General features: G+C 40.2%; 2 protein-coding genes across 11 annotated transcripts in view; one reads left to right on the top strand and one right to left on the bottom strand.

Moving 5' to 3' along the window:
* LOC110285129 (serine protease inhibitor Kazal-type 11) overlaps positions 1-17,412 on the bottom strand; it is a 97,112-nt gene extending 79,700 nt beyond the window's left edge. For all 5 annotated transcript variants that reach the window (XM_029472108.1, XM_029472107.1, XM_029472106.1 and 2 more), the window contains exons 1-2: positions 17,371-17,412; positions 8,862-8,927 (exon numbers count right to left, since the gene is read on the bottom strand). The gene's annotated coding sequence lies outside the window, so the exon portion shown is untranslated. The remainder of the gene's footprint in view (positions 1-8,861; positions 8,928-17,370) is intronic.
* Positions 17,413-17,573: 161 nt separating this feature from the next.
* Positions 17,574-27,312, top strand: part of Myot (myotilin) — a 43,233-nt gene continuing 33,494 nt past the window's right edge. For 4 of the 6 annotated variants that reach the window (XM_029471773.1, XM_029471775.1, XM_029471772.1 and 1 more), the window contains exons 1-2: positions 17,574-17,796; positions 21,884-22,000. The gene's annotated coding sequence lies outside the window, so the exon portion shown is untranslated. Of the gene's footprint in view, positions 17,797-21,883; positions 22,001-25,138; positions 25,159-27,312 lie in introns of those variants that run through there. The other 2 variants (XM_021151058.2, XM_029471776.1) reach the window with 2 other exon arrangements.

Genomic DNA, 27,312 nt, shown 5'->3' on the forward strand with positions numbered 1-27,312 from the left:
AAGTGGGGAGTGCTATGGGGGACTTTTGGGATAGCATTGGAAATGTAATTGAGGAAAATATGTAATAAAAATATTAAAAATCAAAAAAAAAAGAAAAAAAAAAGAAGTTATCCTGTTTAGATGAGATGTCAGCACTATTGTTATTATTATACTTTTCTGTTATTATGTTTTTCCTAGAGAAACATACTAGGATAGGTTAGATAATATATGGTTACTATTTGCTTCAAAATAATATATTGAGAGTAAAAAATGTGCAAGTACAAATGATATAAATTGGCCATGAATATGCAATTGAGAAGCCAGTGTGTATATAAAAATACAGATATTTATACCTGAAAATTTTTATTGTAACAACTTTTTAAAGAGTCATAAAACTGAAACACGAATTCTCAGTCTGGCTCTGACGTTTCTCTGCTCCCAGTCTATGAAATAATTATCTCTTCCTTGGTCTCACATTTCTCTATAAAACATGAAATATCAAACACATTCTAACAGCCTTTCCATTATATGACATTTGCTTATGAGCCGTATAACATAAGAACGTTAACTAATTTTGGCTATTTTTTTTTTGTCTGTGTCATCCAGGCTGGTCTCAGACTTACTTCCTCCTGAGTGATGGGATTATAGGTGCCCAAGACTACAGTTTCATTTTCCTTGTCTGGAAAAAGAAGAAATTTGTGTTACCCTTAAGATTGTAGTGTTTGTCAAATTAGTTGTATATTGAAATCTGTATACTGGATGTTGCACAAATGGCTCAATAAACATTTCTATCATCATTATTCCTGTCTCCAGCTGTAACTAAGAAATGCCGGTAGATGGATACTGTATATGTGATGAAATCGAGAGTTCTCTACAGTGCACTGTGTTGTCTCTTGTTCTTTTCTACCTCTTTCATCCATTTTTGTTGTTGTTTTCCAAAAAGCAAGAAAATCTGAAACTTCCCCTCCAAAAACCTATGGGCCAACATTCCTGACAGCACAAGTTGGAGAGAAAAGGTTTGGCTCCCCTTCCCAGAGAGAGTCACTGCTGTGGGTAGGAAAAACAGTCGCCGCTTGCGTCACTTTCGGAGTATAGTATGCAGCTGCTCTCCTGGAATGCCACACATCCTGAGGTTGCTCCCAAGGGCTAAAAACAGCTCAGCCAAGTCTGTTCTTTTCCAGGGTGGCCTCAAATAAAATGGTCCCTCAGTATGTAACTCTTTTTAGAGCAAGAGTTAGTCTTCTCATCGGACCCTGAGACCCGGACTCTTTCGGAGCAATGCAAAGTTGTCTTTGAAGTTCATGCTCCTAGCAAAGTACTCAGGATGATCGCTTTGACCAGGAGTGAGAGGGGGACTTCGGCTTTGGTTTTTCTGTGCTTGGCATCAACCCAGGGCTTACAAATACTAAGCAATGGAGCTACACTTTTAGCCCCTCCTCCTCCCTTTTGGAGACAGGGCTTCAGGACATGTCAGGCTGGCTTGAGTTCATTATGGAGCCTAAGCTGGCCTTGAACTCTAGCACTCAGCTTGAACCCCATGAGTGGTAGGATTTACACCTCTTCACCTTAAAACCCCACAAGTTTTTAACTTTTATTTTATTTTTGTTTTTGTTGCCAGCTGGAGGCTGCATGGGAAACTTGCCCAAATCATGCCGCCCCGATCCTCACACTTCTTTGTCTTGTATGCACAAAACCCACACACTTCACTTAACAAGAGCAGTTAGCAAGAAGCAGAAGTACAGAAGCCAAAAGAGTAACGTTAGTTGATTTAGGGACTTGCCTGAATCCCTGGAAGTACGGATCAGGTTGATGGATTAGGTCTTTCTTCTCCTTTGACAGATGTGGCCTATAGGCTGGGTTTTGAACAAAATGGTGCTTCCAACTTGGCATATGTTGTGCTAAGGTCTGGGAGGGTGTTACATTTCCCCACTGGTTCTATAGGCATGAATCAAGTGAACTCATCACGGGGCAGCATGTTATATGCACTAATAATTCAATAGAGTTTACTTTAAGATTTACATAGCTAAGTAGGCAATTAAGCCGGGTCCTATGGTGAGGACCAGAAGCAAAAGAGTTAATGGCACAACCATGGCTCTAAGTAAAGTAGATAACTAAGGGGGAAAGGTAACAAGAATGGATACCAGTTGTTTAGATTCTCAGCGTCTCCTTCCTCTTTCCTGAAGGTTATTTCTTTTTTCTTTTATTAGATATTTTCTTCATTTACATTTCAAATGCTATCCCAAAAGTCCCCTATAGCCCTCCCCCCACCCTGCTCCTGACCATGGCTAAACTTTCTCCAATTCCCCCTGACTGGTTGGCATAGAAGCACCCACTCTCTCCCAGTGCTCTATAGAGACCTTCTTACTCCATAAAGAGAATCTCCAGATTCTTTGATTCTGAAGGACAGCCTCAGTGAAGGAGTCTTTCTGGGTTTCCAGATGAGAAGCAGAAATTTCAGATTGCTCAGGTCTGTGTCGACATGGCACAGAGTTCCTTAAATAGTTTGCTCCCCCAACCCCTCTAACTAGAGCTGAGGTTCCAACTGCAGCAGAGCCAATAATATCTGTACCAAAGTCAGTTTACCAGGTTCTTTTACTATCACGGCTGGAGCAGCCACTTTCCACAAACAAGCCAGCCAACTGGAAGAAACAGGATCAAGTCTTTAGGCCACTGACCCATTTCAGGGTCCTAATGTCTGGACTTTCCCAGTTAGAGGATATTGGCAGTTTGACATCAACCAGAAAACTTTCCACTACCTTTGATGTTACCCTGTGTTCTTGTGAACTCAGTGAAATAGAGCCCTGGCCCCATTAGTCCTCTTCAAAATGGAGGATACTACATCTTTTTCCCTCTTCCAGTTTGGTCATTTATTTTTCCACTGCCCTTTTTTTTTTTTCCCCAATAAGCACATTGGCCCTTCTCTAGCATCTTCCTCTGCAGATATCCAGATCTCTGAGATCTTTTTTATCAGTCTCCCTGAGCACTACCATCATTACTCTAGTCATTCTTGTGATCCAATTTTCATCTACAGAGTCATGATTGTTGTAAACCTTTTGAGAAATATCCAATAATTGGGATCTATTCAAGTCCTAATACTATCTGAAATGTTTTTTTCTAATATCTGAGGTTGAAGGAATAACAAAAGCAATATTAGTTGCTCTTTGGTTTTCTGGAACATCTGGATCTCTGATAGTTAAATTTCCAGTAAGCCACAGTGAGAGATTCTTGAGGCTCTTTGATTAACTCATTCACCTTAGACACATTGGTGGGTTCTCTAGCACCTGCCTTCAATCCTGATAAAACCTCTGGTGAAAACTATTGAGGGCCTCCTAACCCTGGTTGGTGTTAAGGTCCAGTCAGGTTAGGCAAAGGAGAAAATCAAATGATCCAGGCTGCACAGCTTGGCAGTGATCCCCTGCTCAGCCCAAGAGCAGTTTTCTACTCTCAAGCAGATCCTGTCCACTTCCCGGCTGTGAAGAGGGGGTTTCCAGGAACTTCAGACAATCATCCCAGTTCCACTGGTGGATTTAAAAAGCATTCTCAAGGAGGCTAATGAGAGCCTGAGGTTTTTTCAAAGAAAGGTAGGTTCAGTGTTTTCCAATTATACAGACCACTGGTTGAAAAGGAGATAAAAACTAGAAAGAAGAGGAAGGACCTTTGTGTCTTGGGCCTGCTGAAAGTGCTCCCCTTAAAAAAAAAGACTTTGAGGTTGTCTGTACAACAAAGAAATTTCTCCAGGAGTCCCCATAGCCAGAGCCACTCCATATGTATGGTGGGGTCAAGGGGCTCAAAATAGAGGAGACTACTTCCCTAAATCCCAGCACAATAAAGAAAACTATTTCCCTTCCATCAGTGTACTCCACTAAGAAGCACGCAGATGCAAGAAGACAGACAGCAAGAGAGTCCTTGTGGATGCAGAGAGGGGACAAACTATGAAGGGCTCAAGGCCATGGTGAACAGAGGTGATTCTCCCACTCTCAGGATGGGAGGAGATACTCCCAGGGTTGAGACGAGGAAGAGCAATGCTGTTCCAGGGAGAAAAGCAAGGGATGAAATGAGACCTCAAGCAGCAAAACATAGCCAGGAGTAAGCATCTTGAAACTGTCAAAGGAAATGGAAGAGCTTTACAGTTGTTGGCAGTCATGGATGGCCATGGTTGGCCGTGGATAGCTGTGGTTGGCCATGGACGGTTGTGGTGGGGGAAGGGGCCCAAGATAGAAGACACTACCTTCCATTCTCCTGAGTATATCCAGCAGAACTATTTTCCTCTGTCTAGGGAGCCACTCTAGGGAATATGGAAGGGAATATCAAGTTCCTCTGGTGGGGCCAAGAGAAAGAGTGAGGTTTGGTATTCTCTGGGCAATTTAAACCAGCCAAGAGTACTCAGGTCTCCAACAAAAGGGTTTTAAATCCTGGAGGACGACCTCACACCAAAGGAAGCAATTTGTCATAATATCCATCCTTGACTGCACAACCCCTCAAAGTATTTAAGATGTATCTCACTGGTGTCTTGTCTTTGTGTCTTGGACATCCTACCCACCATCAGTTTAGATCTGTTTTCCAACTGACAGAGACACAGAGACTCACAGTCAAGTAACAACAGAAAACCAGGCATGGCCACCACACAGATACAAACCAAGGGTTAGTGATATCTCATGTGGGTCCTGGACACTGGAATTTGGGTTACATTCAGCCTTTCCTAACTATACTATGCTGAAAGTGCCATAAACAGAATCGCCTATTGAAGAGACAGATCCTGACAACTTTCTGTAATTTACTATTTAGTGTAGAGGCATCAGGAGCCTCTAGGTCAACAGAGGCAGGGGTGGAAGAAGTTTCTGAGACCCTGGAACATCTCAGTGTGCACACCTCTTAGGAACCGTCCATTTCCCCAACACTATCATCCCAAAGGGATCCAAGACCCCCAGTATCCTAGCATTTCAGTCTCTAGGAATCTCCTTGAGGCCACCAGAAAGTTATGAGTTAAATCCACCATAGAACGCACAAAGAACCTCTTAAATTCAAAAGGGAAGTCTATATTGCATGTTAGTAGCTACACCCAAATCATACAGCCTGTATCCTTTAGTTCTTTGTCCCTCATACAAAATAACAACATTCTAGTTGAGATGCTTCTGTTAGCAAAAACAATTAGAAAGAAGCACAATGACAGATACCAGAAGGCAAGATTAGCACATTTAGGAACTGTGCTGGATTCTGGAAGCATAGATCAAGTCTTTGATGGTTTGGGGTTTTTATTCTCATTTTGGCAGGTATTGAGGCCTACATACAGGGTTTTTAAGTCAGGATGGTGCCTCTGACATGGATAAGTTGTGCTAATGTCTCCATTAGGCCTTGAGAAACCTGTTACACTAAGTGTTTGGTACAGAAAGCATACTCCATGCAGCAGATAAATGATTGTTGGATGCAAGGATTTCTTCACAGGGTGACAGTAATAAAAGAGTACTGATAGGCAAAGAATGAACCATTTCAAACGTGTGTGTGTGTGTGTGTGTGTGTGTGTGTGTGTGTGTGTATGCGCGCGCACGCACGTATGCGCATAGGTGTAAGTGGGTGGGTTTGGGTGTGGGTGTTTAATAAGTGCAAACTCAATCACAACTTCCAAACTTCTCAAGATAGATCCTCAAATACATTGTGAAATATCAGTTCTTCTAAGCCTGAATTCATTCTATTCTGTCTCTCCTCTCCCCACCTCTTCTGCCTTCCTTCTCTACACACATGTGCATGTGCACGCGCACGCGCGGCACGCGCGCGCGCGCGCGCGCACACACACACACACACACACACACACACACTTCGAGTGTTGGTTCCATAACACTGTGAATTTAGATTCAAACACTTGTAATAGATCATGTGCTATGGTTTGTTGCTTGGATTTCATAATCTTTACCAGACTGAGAGCAAAAATCATCTTTTAATCTCTTGGGTACCCTGCGTGGTGCTTTATTCTCACCAGATATCTGTGAGACTTATCCTTATTGGGGGCAGTACCTGGAGAAATCTAAAAATTGAGGAATATAAGACTGAACCCAGTTTAAAGTCTCAACTACTTAAGCCTGAACAACTGGTGTTTTCTTTTTAACATCTTCTTGCTTTGGGAGTGGTGTTAACTTATTTTCTGTCACTGTGCAATGTCATATACAAAACTAAAGAAAAAAACTGTCTAAAGCATGCACATATTGTTTGGGGTTTTGCTGTTGTTGTTGTTGTCGTCGTCGTCGTCGTTGTCATTGTTGTTATTTTGGTTTGTTTTTTATTTTTCTTTCATGGTTTTAAATAGGATCTTACTGTGTATCCTTCCTTGGCCTAGTACTGACTATGTAACCTAGGATGACGTAAATTCATAATCTGCCCCCTCAGCCTCTAGAGTGCTGAGATTAAGATTATAATGTATGATCAGGCCAAGCATGGTGACATTCTCCTTTAATCCCAGCACACTGGAAGCAGAGACAGACAGAACTCCGAGTTTCCAGCCAGCCTGGTCTACAGAGCTTGTTTTAGGACAGCCATAGCTACACAGATAAACCCTATCTTGAAAGAGAGACAGACAGAGAATATATCATCAACATACATCACCGTACATAATCCCATCGATCTTTAATCAAGTGAATTTTTTAAGACTCACAACATTAGTAAGAATAGTTTTAGATTTCTCTCAAATTCTGGGACTAGCCAGGGCTCTAAGCAAGCTCAAGAATCACCAGAGAGCTGGAGAGTATCCACCAAACCTTGATCTCCCAACACTACCCTTTCCAAACTGTTTCTCAGCAGAGTGGTAGACACAATGAGAGAACAGAAAAGCTATAAAAATATTAAGTGCTTCACATTTTTTGTTTCTAAGAGTAGAGGGCCAAGATATAAGTAGATTTAATTGAAGTTATGAGTGAGATCTAGGACATCATGACCCAGTGGTAGAATGGTTGCCTAGCACACACAGCCCTAAGAAGACACAAATAGAGCAGGATGTTCCATGGCCCCCTTGTCAACTGGATAATTGCTCTACTTTCCATTCAAGACGGTACAATTATACCACTTAATTTTTTAAGTATTTCTTATTCTTTTAGCCCCCCATTAAATAAATTAAAATATACAAACCTGCTGGGCATGGTGGTACAAGTCTATAACCCTAGGACAGGGAAAGCTGAGACAAAGGATTACTGAGACCCTGTTTTAGAAGCACATAGCAAATAAACCAATGATTCCTGTGCCATTCTTAGGATTAATGTGCAAGTCTAAAAACAAGGATAGTCATATCTTGGTGTTATTGGTAGGGAAGTAAACATAATAGCATAGAGTGCAGATACCTGCCCAGCTCTAGTGCTTTAAAGGCTTATTATTAAAAATAAAGGTGTTACAGGATTTTCCCTGTCCAATTACATTAAAATATTAGTGCAGCAGAAAGCCTGTGATTAGACAGAGAAAAGGGAGGCAGAGTGAAGAGTTGGAGAGACAGAGAGTTTCTCAGGGGAGGGAGGAGGAGGCAAGATGGAAGCAGATGGACAGGAAAAAGAACCTGAACCAGCGTGGCTTTAATTAGCCACAGGTAGTTATGACATCATAAGGGTAGAATAATTGAGATAATTTGTCTAATCTAGGTGGACAGATTTTATTATTATCAATTGTTTCTGACATTATTGATTTATCATCTTGTGAACTGAGGATTTATTGATACATAAATCTGTTTGGTTAATTATAAGCTTCAAGAGTTTTGATTTACTTTTTTACTGAAATGTAGGACCACTGATTACAGGGGTTTATGGCAGAGAAGGAACTAGAGGCCTCAGGGACAAGCAAGCCAGAGCTGGGAACATGGGGGGTGGGAGATAGCTAGAGAGAGTTACTGAGAGTAGCATGGGAAGCCTGCCAGTCATTTTTAATATTTCCTACAACATAAAAGTTGTATGTGTTTTATCTGAGAACTGAATGATCACAAGTGGTGTAGAAACCACCAACTGAGAGTAAATAAATACTACAACAGATATATTATGTATTATATGTTATATCATATGTTATATATTATATGTTATATTATATATTATATATTAGTTGTTATATATTAATTATTATATATTAATTATTAGTATAGAGAGAAAGGAGAAGAAAGAAAGAGACACAACCTACTGAGTCTTGTTTTTGTTGTTTTTGTGTATAAGGTTTCAGGGCTGACTACTTTGTATTAAATAACCAATTAAGGGGCTCATCCCTGATCCCCTTCTCTTTATCAGTCATTAGTTGCTTGTAGCTCTTTGTCTAGGAATGGGACACACACATATACACACGCACACGCACATGCACACACACACCTCAGGAATCGTTGCCAAAGAGAAGCTGGAAAGTTGTGTGAGCCAGAGATGGTAAATGACTATAAGGACACATTACCTGGACACAGCTGGGCAGTCACACTTATGAATTTGCATCAGTTAAGGCAATGTTCACAAGAACTGCACAAACTCAAGCTAGACAAAATCCTAGCAGTCAAGGGAGATGGGCATGAAGTCCCACCTCTAGCTGAGGAGCTATGAGTAGTTGTTAGATGAAAGAGAGACAGTTTTCTTGAAAGGTGCAGTCCTGGTCGATTGACTATACTCTAGTAGAAGGCCACAGGCAATGTCAACAGCATAAATGGATTTAAATGAGAGGTTAGGGGGAACAAACTTGGATAAGGAGGGGAGGGAGGGAGTTCAGCAGGAGCTTCGTGTATGGTGAATATGATCAAAATACATTGCACGATATATCCAAATAATAATGAAAAGTAAGAACAAATAAAATACAGAATAACTTTTTAAACGAGCAAATAAATCCTTCAAAAGGAAATTCTAAGCAGGACTGGAAAGCATAAAGTAACATAAAGATGCCGCTCTCACCATGGCAACGTTTCACTCAATTCTTTCACAATGCTTGCTGGAGATGGTGAAAGACCCAGGCACTGTCTGTGAAAACACCAAGTTAAAAAAAATGGCATTCAGGGGGTGAAGAAAACCTTCCTATTCTGTCTCCAGAAGTACAATCTCTGTCTACAGCAATCACTCTAATGCATTTTAATATATAAAATATTTAAGTAAATAAATAAAATCTCAGGATGAGAGATATGGCTCAGCACTTAAGAGCTCAACCAGTTAGTGACAATTTAAGTGAGAATGACCCCCGTAGGCCCCCATATATATATTTGAATACTTGGTCCCCAGGTGATAGAACTGTTTTGGGAAGGATTAAGGGCTATAGCCTTGTTGAAAGTGTGTGTACCTTGGGGGCTGGGTGCGGGGCCTTTAAGATTTCAAAAGCTCAACTCAGGCAGTTTCTTTCTCTCCCTCTAACTTACAAATAAGATATAAGTTTTCATCTGCCATCCCAACAGCATGCCTGCCTGCCACCATGCTTCCCACCAAATGAGCAGGGACTCACCCTCTGCAACTGTGACCGCAATTAAAAGCTTTTTTCCCTATAAATTGCCTTCATTATGGTTTCTTATCACAGCAACAGAAGAGCAACTAAAACATTGCTCGTTTTGAGGGCTTGAGTCTGGTTCCCAGAACCCATGTTGAGAAGGTCACAATTGCCTGTAATTCCAGCTCCAGAGAATCAGATATTCTGTTCTGGCTTCTGCAGGCACCTGCACTTACACGCATATATATACACACAAACACACACATATACATAATTTAAAATAAAGAATATTGTTAAAATAAGAAAAGTAAATATTCATAATTCAATGTGCGTCATCAAAGATTTCTTTTTTCAAAAACCAGATTCCCTACAATATTCAAAATAAGATTCATTGTTCAAAATCCTGCATACCAAACACATACAAAGCAGCTTTCTGAGCCATTGAAGAAATGCAAATCAATACTAAAAATGGGTATTTCTTCGCACTGCATGGTCATAATTGAAGAAACAGAGAATAAAAGTTGACAAAAAATATGGAAAGTTTACAGCCTCCTTTCACTATTGGTGAGCCTGTAAAGCAGGCCAGCTTCTACGAAAGCCATTTGGCAGGTTCTCTAAAGTTAAACCCAAAATTAACATAAGGTGTCCAAAAATAAAGTCAGTATGGATACACTCCGAAGAATGAAAAGCAGATATACAAACACGCATGCATGTACACACACCTGAAAACAATACCATTCACAAAAGCCAAAAGCTAGATGCATGCAAAGGTCTGCTGCTGGTCAGATGTACAAGCCAAGTGTAGTAGGTATGCACAATGGAGTGTTAGATAGCCATACAAAGGAAAGAAATATTAATCTGTGCCTCGGTGTGACTACATCTCCTAAGTGACAGCATCCAGACATGAAAAGTCACACCTATTGCATGATTTCAGGATGTAACATTCAGGATGGAAAAAAAAAAAAATCTCACAGAGGCGAATCCAAGCTGCTGGTTGCTAGGGAGAAAGCAATAGGGAGCGGCTTCTTAACAGGCAAGAAAATTTACTTTGGAGGAACAAAATGCTTTGGAATTGGGTGATGTTTTTTGGTTTGTTTTCTGTTTTTGTTTTTACTATATTGCTTGGTGGAGACAAGGCATTGGGGAACTTGCCGACTGTCAGGCTATCTAGAGAAAAAAAACAAAGCTCCAGGAAAGTGAAAACTGTCTCAAGGAAATAAGCTAGATGGATGGCAAAGGAGAGGACAGCTGAGAACTTCTGCCTTCTGCATGTGCAAACCATGTGTGTGTGTGTGTGTGTGTGTGTGTGTGTGTGTATGTGTGTGTGTACCCTACACACACACACTGTGGTAGTTTAAATAAGAATGGCCCCCATAGGCTCATATATTTGAATGCTTAGTCATCAGGGAGTGTGGTTCCGAGTTCTGTCTCACTGCCTGGATGTGTGAAGTCCACTCTGGCAGATGACAAGCATGCTGATGCACTTCTCGGCGGTGAGAAAACACAGGCTAAGATGGGGGCCCCCACCCGGGTGAGAAACAACACAGGCTGAAGCCAAAGCAGGGGTCCCCAAACTCCCAGGCATCCAGTCACCGCTGGAAACCAGATGGAGTCAGGAAGGAAGGGGGACAGCACGGGCCTGCAAAAGTGAGGGGATGGGGGACACCTCCGGCTTTGCTTAGCTGGAAGTGTCTGGAAGGGTAGACGGGTCTTCTTTGTTCTGTGGGAGAGTTAAGGGGTGCGGTTCTCTATGGTGAAGTCTTCTCCCACAGAGCTTCTTAATGAGAGAGGCAGTCCTTGCTTGTCTATACTGTTTATTCATTGTTCATCATGGAAAATGGATGCATACGCCTTACTCATGAAGGACCAGAGATTAAATACCTTTTGCAGGAAGAAATGTCCAGGAAGGGAAGCTTATTGGCTAACCCTCTGGGCCAGCATGGAGAACTCCATGCTACATAGCTAGAGGTCATGCTCTTCCTGTGGTAGTCGTGGTCACGTGTTCCAGAAGAGGATCCGGTGTCTGGAGTAGGTGAAACTCCTACCATCCTCAGGTCTGAGGGTACAGGGGTTTCTGAACCCACTTGACTTTCCCAGTGTTTGTCTGGTGACACAGTTCCACTTGGCCCACAAGGGAGTGGCACTGTTTGAAAAGGATTAGGAAGTGTGGCCTTGTTGGAGGAAGTGTGTCCCTATGAGTGGGCTTTGAGGTTTCAAAAACCTATGCCAACTCTCTCTCTCTCTCTCTCTCTCTCTCTCTCTCTCTCTCTCTCTCTTCCTCTCTCCCCTCCCTACAGATTAGGATGTAGCTTTTAGATGCTGCTCCATCACCTGCCTGCATTCCGTCATGTTCTCTATCATGATGATAATGAACTAAGTCTCTGAAACTGCAAGCAAGCCCCCATTAAATGCTTTCTCTCATAAAAGTTTCCTTGGTCATGGTGTCTCTTCACAGCAATAAAACAGTGACTCACACACACACACACACACACATACACACATATGCAGGTCTTGGTTGAAATTCCATTTTTACATTTATTATTTTTACATTTAGAGTGGATATGTGTGCATGTGCATGCCACTGCACACGTGTGGTGGCCAGAAAACAACTTGAGGGAATCAGTTCTCTTTTTCTACAATGTGGGTTCCCAGGAGCAAACTGAGGTTTTTCTGGCAATGACCTATACACTCCTGAGCCATCTCTCTTGCCATAAACTGTGCTTTTCTATAGAAAGAATGCCCACGAAAATCTTGGTTTCTTTATGGTAAAGGATAATTTTTGAAGTTAAATTGTAACTACCAAACAGATGTAAATAAGACCATGTCAAGAGTTGTATTTAGCGCATCCCTACAGTATCCTTCTGGGAGATTGCTCTGTCTACTCAATGAGTCCCTTGGAGGAGATGCTTGCTTTCTTTACTTCAGCATAGTCAGGGACATAATACAAATATCCATAAGTCTCTGCCCTGAGCACATCTGGTGAAGGTTACGAGAACTACTGAGTTTGTTCAACAGTGCTTCTCTTGAATCCTGAGCTATCCTGGAATAAAAACCTCAGAGATGTCCAGTGAAGGGCTCTTGAGCAGTCTGACCTAGAGCTCCTGATTCTGTTGAATCTCAAATTCTGCTTCAGTTCCTCAGCACCAGTCAGTGGAGGATCATGATAAAAAAACAATGGTGGTAAAAACTGATCAAGAGGCAACTAGGATTTTTGAAGTGGGCTTACAGGGCCCCCAATGGAGAAGCTAGAGAAAGTACCCAAGGAGCTAAAGGGGTCTGCAACCCTATAGATGGAACAACAATATGAACTAACCAGTACCCCCAGAGCTCGTGTCTCTAGCTGCATATGGAGCAGAAGATGGCCTACTCGGCCATCATTGGGAAGAGAGGCCCCTTGGTACTGCAAACTTTATATGCCCCAGTACAGGGGAGCGCCAGGGCCAAGAAGCAGGAGTGGGTGGGTAGGGGAGCAGGGCGGAGGGAGGGTATAGGGAACTTTTGGGACAGCATTTGAAATATATATAAAGAAAATAACAAAAAATAAATAAATAAATAAATAAATAAAATAGAAAATAGCAAGATTTTGTCATGTACAGATGGAGCTCTCTTATTCTCAAAACAGCATTCATCTGTATTTCTATTGATAAGGAAACAGTCTCACTGTTGCTTAAAGGTTAAGTGGTTCAAAGACAGTGAAAGGAGGAGATATGAGATATGTACAGCCACATGGCCAAGTTTTGTTTTTTTTTTTTTTTTTTTTTTTTTTTTTTTTTTTTTTGCTTGTCAATGCCCAGCATTCAGAAAGCGCACACAAGAGTGTCTTGCTGTATTTCCAAGTTCCACAATAGTTTACAGGGTGGCAAAAAGTCTCTATTCTCTGACTTTGGAATCTTGTTTGTTTGTTTGTGTTTAGGTTTTAAGGAGCAGGATGTAGTGGCTCAAAATGCTAATCTCATCACTTAGAAGGCCCAGAACCTGGGCCTCGTGCTTCAAAAAGAGCAAAAGCTGGGAGGAAGTCTTGGGCTAGGTGACCTGAAGCTCTCCTTGAGGGCTGACAGCCTGGTGAGAACCTGCTTCCAGATGCTGAGTCACACAGTCCTGCAGGTAGCCAATCTCTGAGAGCTGCCAGCACTTGTGATCATGTGGTCACTTTGCATAAACTACTGTCCTTGGGATAGGACGCACCGCCTGTTCATGAGGGAACGGCTGTATGAGCGAATCATTCCAGGAAGGTTTGTCTTCTTTGCCTTACCATTAAAAATGGCAGGACACTGAGTCCCCTAGCTTCTATCCTGACCAGAAAGACGTGTTTCACTTTTTTATTCTTTAAAAAATTATAATTAGTGCATAACAATGGTCTAAGTTAAAGGTTTCACTGAGACATTTTTATTCTCACATGATCATATTCATCCTTCCTATTCCTTCCCTTTCCTTCCCCCCAATTTCTGTCTTCTGTCCCTCTCTTCCCTAAGTCTTCTACTTGAAGATTTTTATTTTTTTTTTTTATATTTTAGACAGGGCCTCTCTATATAGGTCTGGCTGTCACAGCACCCACTGTATAGACCATACTGTCTTCCATCTCACAGACATCTCTGTCTGCCTCTCCCTCCTGAGCACTGGATTAAAGGGTTCCACCATAAGGCCTGGCACTACTTTAAGATTTTTAAAGATTTACTTATTTTATTTTATTTTATTTTATGTATATGAGTGTCTTGTTTCATGCATGTATGTGCACCACATCTGTGTCTGTTGCCCAAAGAAGTCAGACAAGGGGATCAAATCTCCTCAAGCTAGAGTTATGGGCAATTGAGAGCCAACATGTAGGTCTTCTGCAATAGCATAAAGTGCCTTAACCTCTAAGCTATCTCTCCAGTTCCTCTTCTCACATGCATTTTACATTCTTTACATACATATGTATACATACGTAAAACCATGCAATACTTGTCTTCTTATGTTTGTTTTGTTTAACATGATACCCTTAGTTTCATCTTTTTCTCTTCAAATAGCATAATTTCATTCTTCTTTTTATCTAAATACAGTGTGTGTGTGTGTGTGTGTGTGTGTGTGATATTTATTCATATTTCCTTCCACATGTGCCCAGGCTGATTTCATACCTTAGCTAATGAAAATGGAGATGAAGTACACATGTGTACAGATATCCTTTCTGTCTGCTGACTTCGTTTCTTTCAGATATATTCCCACAAGTAGGACGGAGTATATGGTAGTCTAGTGTTAGTGTTTGAGGAATCTCACCCTTCCTTTCCTCCCACTAACTACACACGAGGGTTCTCTTCTCTCTATATCCTTGCCATTAGTTATTGGTGGAGGAGTGATTTTTATTACACAATTTACTTTGAACCTAGAAGCAAAATGGTTTGAAGTTATAAAACAAAGCAGATGGGGCCTATCTGAAATGTTTTAAAATGTCAAGTAAGGTGTATGGCTGGTGAAATATTTATACCATGTTCCACTATATTTAGTTTAAAAAAAAAAAGAGGGGAGTCAGGCCTTTTCCTTTTATATGGTCTCTCATCTCACCCTCCAGCTGCTAGGATGTTGACTACACAGTAGGTCCTTGTTCAAGGCTTGTTATTTAATCCTGTAAACTATGCGGAATAGAAGACTCAGCTTCTGAAACACACACACACAGATATCCAGCTTGTTCAAGATAATAGAAACGTTTAAAGTGTATTAAATGTGGGGTTTTTTTTTAATTTCGGGCACACATCTAACAGTGGGGTGCTGTAACAATACAGTGTCTCCCCAAAAGGTCATGTGTTGAAGATCTAATTCCTCATTAGCTACTGAGAGGTGAGGGGGTCATGGGGATGCTAACTTCATGATGGACAAATCCACTAATCAATTCACAGCTAAATAAACTAGTAGGAAGTGGAACCTATTTGAAACAACATCTCTGAAGGATGTGTCTTATCCCCAGCCCCTCCATGGTGAGCAGTTCTTCTTTCCACCACACACTGCTGTCATGGTATTCTGCCTCATCATCTTGGGCCCATAGCACAAAAGCCAGAGGACCACAGACTGGGAAAGTCTGAAACTAGGTAACTTAGATCCCAGAACTCAGAAGCAGAGACAGGCAAATTTCTGTGATTCAAGGACAACCTTGTCTATAAAGACCAGGAACTCCATTCTAGAATAGCCAGGCCTATAAAGAGAAACCAGACCTTGTCTATCAACAACAAAATAACAAAACTAAAAACTAAAAATAAATAATAATCTAGAAGGAAGGAAATGAAGCATCTAGCCTGTTTTTATTATGAAGAAACCATAAAAAAATTGATGCTCTATATGCTAAGTGCCTCAGTTTGGCTATTCCATGATGTGTAGGATGCATATGGTATACTAAAACATCATACTCCCTTGTTAACTTATTCTTTATTTTTGTTTGTTTCAATTTTTACATTTGTTTACTTGTTTGCTGGTTTGTGGACTGGTTGATTGGTTGGCTAGTTGATTGAGGAATACACAGTGCAAAGGGAAATCAAAGGATAACTTGTGGGAGTTGATTCTCTCCTACCATGTGAGTTCCTGGAATCTCACTAAGATCATTAAGCTAGACATCAAGCTTCTTTACCTGCTGAGCCATCTTGCTAGCCCCCACTGGCTGGCTGGCTTTTGAGATAGCATTTCATGTAGCCCAGGCTGACCATCATTGACAACTGTAAGAAATAAAATCTGATAGCTTGTTTTTAATTCAAAGTATTTTGAATCATCTTAGGGCCAGTTAAAGATGAAGAGAAAACACTGGGGTCCTGCTAAGGTAGCCCCACTACCCACCACTGCCACCCAAACTCGATTAATCTAACTACCCTCCACCCATACAAACTAGAATTTAGAGTAGAAAATTACCAACAGCTGAACTTGCCTGAAAACTGGCAGAAGTAACAAGGTCAGAAGCCTGGGATGCTTTAAAATAAGCAGGAGATAAACCACAGGTTTACTTAGATAAACAGAGATATGCAGCCTAGGTGGCTGAGAGGAAAAGTGGTAGAGTGGTAGAAAGATCTACCTGTCCTATAAGATTGCACCCTCCTGATTACTCAGTCAAAGAGGAAGCAAAGGGTTTGCATTAGAAAACTGTTCTTAGTTCTCAGTCAGGATTGCCTGTCATTCTAGGCTGACACCACTTTTGCAGGGTTGTAAAATAAACTGCTTCATGTGCACTACACTGAGCCTCCAATATTCTTATATAAAGTGAGGCTCACATTATATAAATGAGCCTTGAACCCACAATCATCCCGCCTCCACTTTCCAAGTGCTAAGATTACAGGTATGTGTCACCACACCTGCTGTCATATGCAATTATTATAAATAAAAGTAAAAACTGGTGTGCCAAGCATAGTGAGAAAACTCGGGAAACAGAAGCAGGCTTATCTCTGTGAGTTTGTGGCCAGGCTGGTCTACATAGTGAGTTCTAGCCTAACCATGGCTATGGGGTAAAACCCTGTCTCAAAAGTAAGATAAAATAATAAAATGAAATGAAATCTAGGATTGGGGGAGAGTTTAGTTGGTACTGTACTTGTGGCACTAGCATGATGACCTGAGTCTAATTCCAGATCCAGTATAAAAAGCTATATACCTGTCATTCCAGAGCTGGGGCAGTAGACTCAAGTAGACCCTGGAGTTTACTAGGTCAACCTCGTGTAATCATCAAGCCCTAGGTTCCAGTGTTGGGAAAACCTGTCTCAAAAGGTGGATGGCTCCTGAGGAATAACATTGAGAGTTGGCTTCTGGTCACCATAAAAATGCAAACATGCACACACACATATATACTCAAGAACATACAAACACAAACATGCACATTCTCAAGTGCACACACAGCACACACACACACAAATCAATCATTTAAAAATACCTATTCTATAAAGATTCACTGGATGACCTTAACTAGAGAAAGAGGGAAAACTAATTTAATGAATCAGACAAGGAGTAACAATAGTCACCAGGACAAGAACTAAGGATTTTACTGACCATTGGGTGATAATCAAATCTGTCTTTCCCGCAGGCTCAGGCTCCAATTTGCATAGTGCATTAGGAGAACAGATGATGTCAATAACCTTCCTGGTAACTAGTTATCTCAGCAACCCAATCCTGGCAGGAGACTCTGTGCTCTCACTTATTTTTAGAGCATTTCTACTTTGGTAATCCAGCCACCTGAAGAAGAGCCAGTAGCCTGGCTATTCTATGACCTCACTACCCTGATTTATTCCTTAACAACTACCAAGTTATTGAGTTGCTGGGAAGAGTCTAGAAGGGGGTTGGGGGCTCCCCTATTTGCAAACTCTCAGGGGTCACAGGGGCTTGCTAGCCCAACCCAGGTGGAGGTGTGGGCTTCACTCTTGGTAGCAATTATATGTTCAAGGGAGAAAGACAAAGAAAAAGTTGCTATCAAATCAGGTACGTACCATCTATCCTTTTATCAGCAGGGTGGAAGATGGGGTGAAAAGCCAGAACTTTGTCTACCTTTTATGAAGTATTGGGCTTTTAAAGGTTCAGACCCACATCCTGCTAATAATAAGCTTCATGTTGTTTTCTAGGACTTCATAGTAGAAGATGCCTTTCTGTCAAAATGCAGAAAGTGAAATAGCAAAAGATGAATAGAATATTTCCATGTCTTTGCATTTGGATTTAAACTGAGATATTTAATTTTATTTCAACCTCATACAGCTTGTAAGGACAGATTTACCCAACACCAGCTGTCCTCACATTTGAAGACTGTAGCACAAAGATAAAATTAGAATCAAGTGTGGATCGTATTCCTCAGCAAGTATTCTGCTCTGTGTCCTACTGATGCCCTGAGCCACAACTGTCGAGCCAAATGCCAGCACTGCTGCTGTTTTTCTAGGACTTCCTAAATAGATACAGTTTAGAAACTGACTATGTCACCAAAAGATTCATGAGCCCTCAACACATACACACACAGAGAGANAGAGAGAGAGAGAGAGAGAGAGAGAGAGAGAGAGAGAGAGATTTACATCCATAAGTACAAATTTATTTCCAAAGTTATATTAACGAAAATGAGGAGAAAATAAATTTTAACAAAATTGGGAGAGACTAAAATCAACTACACAATACTACCCTCTCCCTGTATAATTTCAAACAGGAAATATCAAAGGGTATTAGAATATGCAATGACAACATATTATCTTTTTAAAAGAAGAAAAAAGAAATTTCATCTTAAATTTTGATATATTAAATACCCTATTTAATATTTTCTATAAAATCATAGCCGTAAAGGTGCATTGTTAATGTCCTATATTGAGTATGGTACAAGAAAGAAAAGCAGAAGTGACCAATAAATAAAGAAGAGATAAGCAGCCTCTCCTATGAGGAAAAAAAACATGCATCCTAGGCAATCAATAAGAAATGTAGTGTGTAGATTTTAAAGAACTTATTGATACACAGATGTTGAGAACATAGCAATTGAGGAAATGGCAACCTGGCCTTAACTATTAAGATGAAAAATGTATTCATTTTCCTGTTATATCCATTACTATAGATAACACTTAATAAAAGTATGCAGAGGTATATCATAGCTGTCCACTTAAAATTGTTTTTAAAAACCCATGTATACTCCATTGGGGGAACTGATTAAGTCAACTATTATAAATCATGTAAACAACCTGTTCAATTTAGACTTGTTCAGATATTGCTATATTCAAATGATCTACTCAAATGCTTTCAAATGACATATGAAGTGGAAAAGCCAAAGTGGCATTTGGGGGAAAACAATTTTATATACATAATTACATGTGCAATTATACTTTCTGGAAATGCAGTCAAGAAATTGGGGATTAGAGAGGGTAAAATTTACTTTCACTTTATACCTCCTAGACTCTGACTTTCTACTTTATGCCCTTAAGCACTGACTACTTTTATTTCTAAAAATTATTTTAACACTAATAAGTTGGTTCCAGTTCTCGGGAAAATTCATCCTTGTGGGTGTAATTTCCAAATCCATAAAAATAACTTTATGCACTAAGCACTAAATTATACTCATGGTGGTTTTAGCATTGATTGTATTTTGTTAGAGTCTAATTTGTTGAAATAGCTCCGGTAATTTATTTTCAAGGTTATGGAGTGAATACAGTATAGGGATAACCTTTTTGTCTCTTACAAAATTGCCTGAAACAACCTAAACTTTGGCTCAGCCTTGCAATTAACTTAATAGTATGCTTTGAGACTATTTACAACTATGTCCTTAGTCCTCTTTTCTCCTGTGTACTCCGATTGTTTGAATTTAACCTGCCTGTAAGAAAGCCAAGTAACTACCCTACTACACTTTGGACTTCCCGTGTAATCAAACAGAAGCTGTGTTATATTTATAATTATAGCTACAATCTCTAACTATATCCCCTATTTCTTCCTCATGACCCTTCCATGTCCCTGACCCAGAATTGTGACATTGAGAGAGAGAGAGAGAGAGAGAGAGAGAGAGAGAGAGATACAGAGACAAAGAGAATGTGTCTATGTATTTGTGTGTAATGAGTAGGTCTAATATTATCCTCTCAAAACAACCTTGAAAAGAACAAAAAAACCTATAATAAATGCTAGAACCAACATGTGGATAAGCATGTGGATAGACATGTGGATAAAGATTGATAACATCTCTTCATGGTTTTGACTGCTATTCTAGGTCAGTCAGGGTGAGAAAAGCACTTCTTCCCTTGTAAAACCATGCTAAAAGATTCATGAACACATGAACTTCTGCGTTCCTTTCCCATATGTGTTTTACTGTGCTGTTTGATCATGAGGATGGCTTTCTGTCAGCAAGAATGAGAGAGAAGTGGGCAGGTCAGATCAGCTTGCTGTTGGTTCAGATGACTGCAAGCCTTACACTCTTTCCTTAACATGGTACAGCCATGATATAGTAATTGGTAATACTATATATAGTATAATGCACATAGCAATTAGTGATATGGTGTAGTACTATATTAATAATTAGTACTATAGTGTATAGTAAATACTTAGATATAGTCTGAATTTTCACATTCATTGATTGATTTGTGTGTGGGTATGAGTGTGTGTATGTATGCATGTGTGTGTGCACACATGTGGAGTTCAGAAGACAACTCGTGACCTCTCTGGATTCAGCTCAGATGGCAGGCTTCTTGGCAAAGGCCCTCATTCACTGGGCAATCTCACTCCTCACTCACTTGCCCGAGCTAGCACTGAACTCACTCTAGCCAATGCAGACACTCACTTTGGTGCTTAATATGAAACTTTTACCCTATTTGTCCTATGTGTCATAAGATAAATATTACGTAAGTGCAGGTGCTCTCCTACACTCTGCCCAATACAGAAATCTGCAATGATTCTTTAACTCATGTCATTTAATCCTTACCCTGGCATTCAAAGCTCTTTGAGAGTTTGTCCTAACCAAATAATTCTTCCTGTTAAATGATAGAATCATGGACTGTGTAGCTCTTGGGGATTTAATACATATTGTCAGATACTTGCACGCACGCACACACACACAAACATACACACACCAGTACCTCAAACTGTCCTTGAACTTCCTGCAATTACCCAAACTCAAACTGCCAAGGTCTGGGTTAATAGACCTGGCTTCATGCCTTGCATTTTTAAGCAAAGTTAAGACTTTACTCACGCTATTTTTCAAAGTGTGATCTATAAACAGGCAGAACTGCTTTTACCTCAGCTCTGTGAGAAACAGTAAGACCTCAAGCTCTACCCCTGTCATATGTAGACTATGCGTTTTGACGAGATGTTCACATTCATATAGAGGTTCAATTTTCAGACGTAGAATAAAAATATCAAGCAGTGCTTTTGACTGCATTTATTTTCCCATCTGATTCGTGGGTACCTTCCCAGACTCTGTTGTTCTGCCTGGGTATTCTTTGCCAATTTCCTTGCATTCCAAACTATCCCTTGAGCCACAAGTGACCCACAAACATGTCATTTTCCAATTTCTCTACCCTCCTCCGTACTTCAGCCTCTCAGCCCCTCACAGAGTTCAACAGTGTGGCTATGGCAGTGAGCTAAACTGAACTGCATTAATAGGAAAAAGTACGGGAGGCTATTATGTCACCCTCTTATCTGGCTTCTCTCTTCTATTGGCATTGTGCACCAGTGCTTCCCTAAGAGCAGGGTCAGTTCTCCTCGTATTCTGTAGCATCAGGACTAGATCCAGGCAAAATTTGACTCTGGTTTGCATAGACATCGTTCCTTAACACACACTAAGTATTGCTTTTGTCAAGGACTCCAATGTGGTTCTCTGAGGCTTTGACCCACAGCTATTTAACATACAAAACCTGGAATCCATAATCTCATCATGTATCTACCCTGTATTTGACAAGCTTTTTACACACCACCATTTCAGTTCGTCTTAATATCATACTGCTTCCATAACACATCTAAGCACCAAGCAGAAACACTGTCAGAGGTAAGATTCTGTCCTGATGTCTTGTGTATGTGAAGGCTATTGGTAGCGACCCTTATGATGTCATGTCTAAATTCAAAGGTAACTGAAGAGAACTCTGGGCTTCTTGTCCATGTGTAGACCTACTTTTCCACCTGCAGAGAACACATGAGAAAACATGCTACAGGATCAAAGAAGTTCTCCCAGATAGCCGAGGAGGTAAGTCCTTACTCTCTAGAGGTGCATGGTAATGATTATTTGATGTCTTTGTCACACACCATTGGTATGGCTTTGGAAAATTATTTTAACCTCTCTAAACTTGTTTCCTTATTTGTTTAATGAAAATAATATCTGTACATCATGGTATGAGTAGCATTATGTATATAAGATGGTCAGTACAGTGCCTGGATAATTCATGTCCTCTTACAACTATTAAAAAAAATCAAGCTTGAATGGGATCATTGGACATGGTCTTTTTCTTTAATTTGCAAAGCCTGTTTAATGCTATGGCGTCTCCTCTCTAGTATTCCTCTAGTTACATAGCTCTGGCACTCATGAAAGTAACATAACACGCTAACAGGACTGTGTCTTAGCTGTCCCTGTGGACAAAGTATTCATCTTGGCAATACCTGCAAATTCTTGTGTGTGTGTGTGTGTGTGTGTGTGTGTGTGTGTGTGTGTGTGTTCCTGTTCTTAAGGCAAACAGAAAAGAAACAGCATCTTAAAAACTGGGCATGAGTTTATAATATGAAAACCAACATACTAAAACCAATAACATTTTTTAAAAAGACATTCTCTTTTAGAAGAAAATGAATAAATGAATAAATAAATACATAAATGTTTTAAGTTAGATAACAAACTATCTTGTGCAGGATGGCATTAAAAGGGATCCTACTTTTCCATTTTGGAGGTGGATTTATTTTTTTTTTTTAGTATTATTTAATTTTTTGTTTGGAGAATATTCTTTGTCTTCCCCTAGTTACTCCTAGCTCTTCCCCACCTCCATACCATATCAACTTCATGTATTCTCTTTCCCTTTCTCCTCCCTCAGTCAAAAACGAAAACAACCAAAAGACAAAAAAAATACTAAAACAAATTTTAAAAAGCACACAGAATAACAAAGTTAACTTTGTGTTGGCCAACTACCCCTGAACGTGGGGTTTGTCCTGAAGTTGTCACTGTCACTGGCAGATACCTTTCCTAGCAGATACCAATCACAAAGAGCTTTTTGGTTAGGAGTGGAACTTTGTGTCTACTTACTTTTCTCCACATAGGGATTTTTGTCTGATTTGAACTTATGCCAGTTACGCTGCCATAGTTTCTGTGAGTCCATATTTACATCTGTCCTGTTGTGTCTGGAAGACTGTTCTCTGAAGGAATCTACCACTTCTGGCTCTTACAATCTTTCTGCCTCCTCTTTTGCATAGATCCATGAGCTTGATGGGTGGGGTTTGATGAAGATATTCAATTTAAGACTCAGTGCTCCATAATTTTTCACCCTTTGCATATTGTCCAGTTGTGGGTGTCTGGGCCAATTACCATCAACTGCAAGAGGAAACGTCTATGGTGAAGACTGAGTGATACACTAATCTATAGGTAGAGTTTATATGTAACTAGGAGTCATTTTATTGCTATTTTCATTTAAGAAAGTAATAGCAATAAGTTTTTCTCTAGGCCCACAATCTATCTAGTCACAGATTCTTAGTTAATTCCATGGTGTTAGGTACAGGTTCCATGTCACTGAATGGGCATGAAGTCCAATTTTTTTCTTAAAATGGTTGGTTATTTCTGTAACATTTGTATCCCAGTGAACCTGTATATTACAGACAGGTCACTGTTTTAGGTGACAGAGTTTGTACCTGGGTTGAATGATGACTAATATTCTCCTCCCATAGTATGTCAAGTCCATTCCAGCACAGTGAATGCTAGTCAATAAGGGTAACGCTTCTAGCTAGTCACAAGCCCTATTTCTCCATGTTTGATAACATAAATGAGTAGGGACTCCAGCAATATGGCTTTACCCTCAGGCTGTAGAGGGTAACAAGTATCCTGTGATCTTTGTGAGGCAGCTGTCTATGGGACCTCTGTGGTCAATGATTCAGCAAGATGTAACCCATTCCAATCACCTAGACCTGGACACACACACACACACACACACACACACACCAGTGTTCTCAGGTATAGTCAAGGTGAATCCTGTGTTCACAGGGCCAGCTAAGACCACACAGTCTCATTAGGCTTTCATGTTATCATCCTGAGTGGCAGAGTGATGTAAGAGGTTGTACTTGGTGATGTAAGATATCTGGTTAGGACATTGTCTATCATATTCTATGGTGACTCCATCTAAATTTCTTTCATATACATATATATTTTTGGAAGTTCCTGAAGCAGTAGGTTCCATATAGTTTTCCAAAGGCCTAGTATTAATTGTCCTTCCTCATATTCAGAGGTGGCTTTTCTGCTTCAGGATACTACCATAGAGAAAGTATTATCTGAATTAGACATCACTTTCTATTTAAATACAAGTGGAAGGATAAACCGTGATCATGAAGAAACTCACATTTTTTTATTTGAAGATAAAAAATGTTTCAGAAGATTAGAAGAAGTCAACTAAATTTTAAGGTGACTGCGAGCAAGTGCTGGCTTAGAGAGATATTAAAGAAGGAGAATGCTGTGGAGAGTAGGGAATTCCATGAAGGAAGTATTCCAAGGGACAGGTACACTTGCAAGACATAACCTTGGCTGATTTAGGGAAATAAGAGAGTCCCACAAGAGGACCTGATTTCAAACTTCCAGTTCCCTAGTATAAGCTGAACAAGACTGCAGGAACCCATAACCCCAGCATTGGGGGACAGAGACAGGAAGATCCTAAGAGTTGGCCGGCCATCCAGCCTAGCAAAAATCATGTCCTCAATGTTCAGTGAGAAAACATATTTCCAAAAATATAAGGTAATAATAGAAGGAGACAGGTGATATTTTGCTCCGGTTCCACACGGACATGTACCCATACATATAACTGCTCATATATCCCTACACACCTATATCAGCACACACACAAACAAAACATACACATACATGCACACAGAGGTAAAATAAATACATGAAAGTAATAATTTTATTTTTAAAATAAATTTGTTTATTGTTTAAAAGACAATGAGGCTCTTACATCTAATAAAGCTTGCTCCTGACATCTCTCAGGAATAAGGTCATTTCAGACACTGGACACTGAGTCCCTGGAAGTACTATGCAACACTTCTCTGAATCCTGGGCCTCTGCCACCAAAACCACCATAACCACTGCTCCATCCTTTTATTCATCAAGAAGAACAATAAGGATGAGGAAGAGCACGGAGGAGGAGGAGGAGGAAGAAGAAATAGGTAAAGTGGCTCATGCCTGTAATAGCAGCATTGAGAGATCTGAGACAAGAGGATAGTTACAAGTTTGAGGCCAACTTGGGCTACAGAATAAAACATTGTCTCAAATTAAAAACAGACTAGAGAATGTGGTGGTTTGCATGAGAAATGTGTCCCATGGTTTCTGGTACTTAAACTCCTGGGTCCCATTTGGTGGGATTGTTCAGGAAGGTGTTATATCCTTCCTGGAGGAAGAATATTCTGGGGGATGGACTTTGAGGACTCATGCCTTCATGCTACTTCCAGGTTGTTCTCTGTCTCATCTTGGCAGGTGAGGATATGATCATTTGGCTTTCAATTACTGTCTTCTGCTCCCATGCCTCTGCCACCTTTGAGGGATGACAAACACAAAAATCCCACATTCTTTCATAATTTGCTTTTAATCCTGTTGTCTTATCACAGCAACATAGAAAAGTAGCTAAGATGAGGAGGAAGGGGGAAGAGAAGGAGGAGGGGGAAAGAGGAGGAGGACAGCATGGTGATAGCCTCAGTCCTATTGTTAGCTATATTTGAAAGTTCCCAAACAAAACAAAGTAAAAACTCGCTTACCATTTTATTCAGAAGAAATTATCTTACATTTAAATCCTAACATCTTAGTTTCTATATGGATGAATTCTATAAATTAGATCTTTTCAGATTAGTTTATATATTGCTATAATTCTGGGTCCAAAAAATGTTGTAACACCACAAAGTGGGAAAACATCTTTTAAAAAAAATGACTGTTGGAATATTTGCTTTTAGAGCCATAACCCTCTATGTATGAAATCCTACTACTCCATAGGCCCTATGCTATGAGAAGTCAGGATTCTGTGAATGAACAGAACTGATAGCATGAATGTATGTTAAAGTGTATTAGACTGGCTTACATGATATGGTCTGGATAGTACAACAGCTGTCTCATTCTGGAAAGACTAAGAATCCACAAGTCCAGCTGTCTCAGCAGTCCTGGTCTGGTGCCAAAGGCCTGGAGGACCCCTAGAGAGAAGGTTCTAATATCAATGAAGGAATGTCTCAACAGCAGGATGGATGAACTTGCCACCAAGACTGAGGACAACCAGTCAGAAAACCAGTGGCCTTCTTTCATGTCCTTTTATATGAGCTGCCAACAGAAAAGGCTGCCCTCGTTTAGCATAGGTCTTCCTGTTTCAAATGATCTAATCAAGAAATCTCACACAAGAGTGCCCAGTTGCTTGTGTTTTAGTTGATACAGTCAACTGGCCAATCAAAATTCAACCATCACAGAGCCAGATGAGTCTTGCAGTTGGTATTTTAAAATCATTTTGAGTCCTTTCCAGCATGGTAGAGTATCAGCATTGGGCGGGATGATAACAGTAACATTCATTACCCATGACTAGACACCATGTCTTTTGGTGGAAAAACCATGAGAGAAAGACTGTGGACAGTGTGAGCCTTAGGAACAAGGAAATAAGAACAGTGGGTGTTGAGTTACAGGGGTCTCCAGATGAAGATGTGCGTGCTATTTAGAGAATATTGTTCTTTTATCATCACTTCATAGAGTAAATGGTTCTGTATTAAACACCTCTTAGCTCTGGTAGGAACCAAGAGCATCCCAAGTGCAGGAATTAAAGGCCTGTGCCACTGGAAATGAACTTTTTAATAATTTACAAAACAGTATTTTTGTTTTAGTTTTAGATTGCTATGTTAAAATATTTTTTTTAATTTCCTGAAAAAAGAAAGATGAAGGAAAAGAGACAGAGATGAGTGTGAAGGCCATAAGGTTAAGAGAGAGAGGCAAAAACAGAGACAGAGACAAAGAGAGAGACAGAGAGACCTGAAAAAAATCAAATTTATCATTGCTAGAAAATGTTCTTACTAAACCCAGGGAAAGGGGGAAGGTGCAGCTTGGTGATTCTTGTGTATCAAAACATCAGAGTTTCTTATTTTTTTAGAGCATCATTAAATTACTCAACTAGAGAACTAGAGCTAAAAGTGCCGCTCAGTGGTAAAGCACTTCACGCTTGAAGCCCTGTATTTGATTCACAATAACACACAAACACATGAACACACATACACACACATGCACACATACACACACATGCACACATACACACACATGCACACATACACACACATGCACACATACACACACATGCACAC

Source organism: Mus caroli, chromosome 18 (genome assembly GCF_900094665.2).
Source record: "Mus caroli chromosome 18, CAROLI_EIJ_v1.1, whole genome shotgun sequence".
In the NCBI taxonomy this organism is placed as follows: Eukaryota; Metazoa; Chordata; class Mammalia; order Rodentia; family Muridae; genus Mus; species Mus caroli.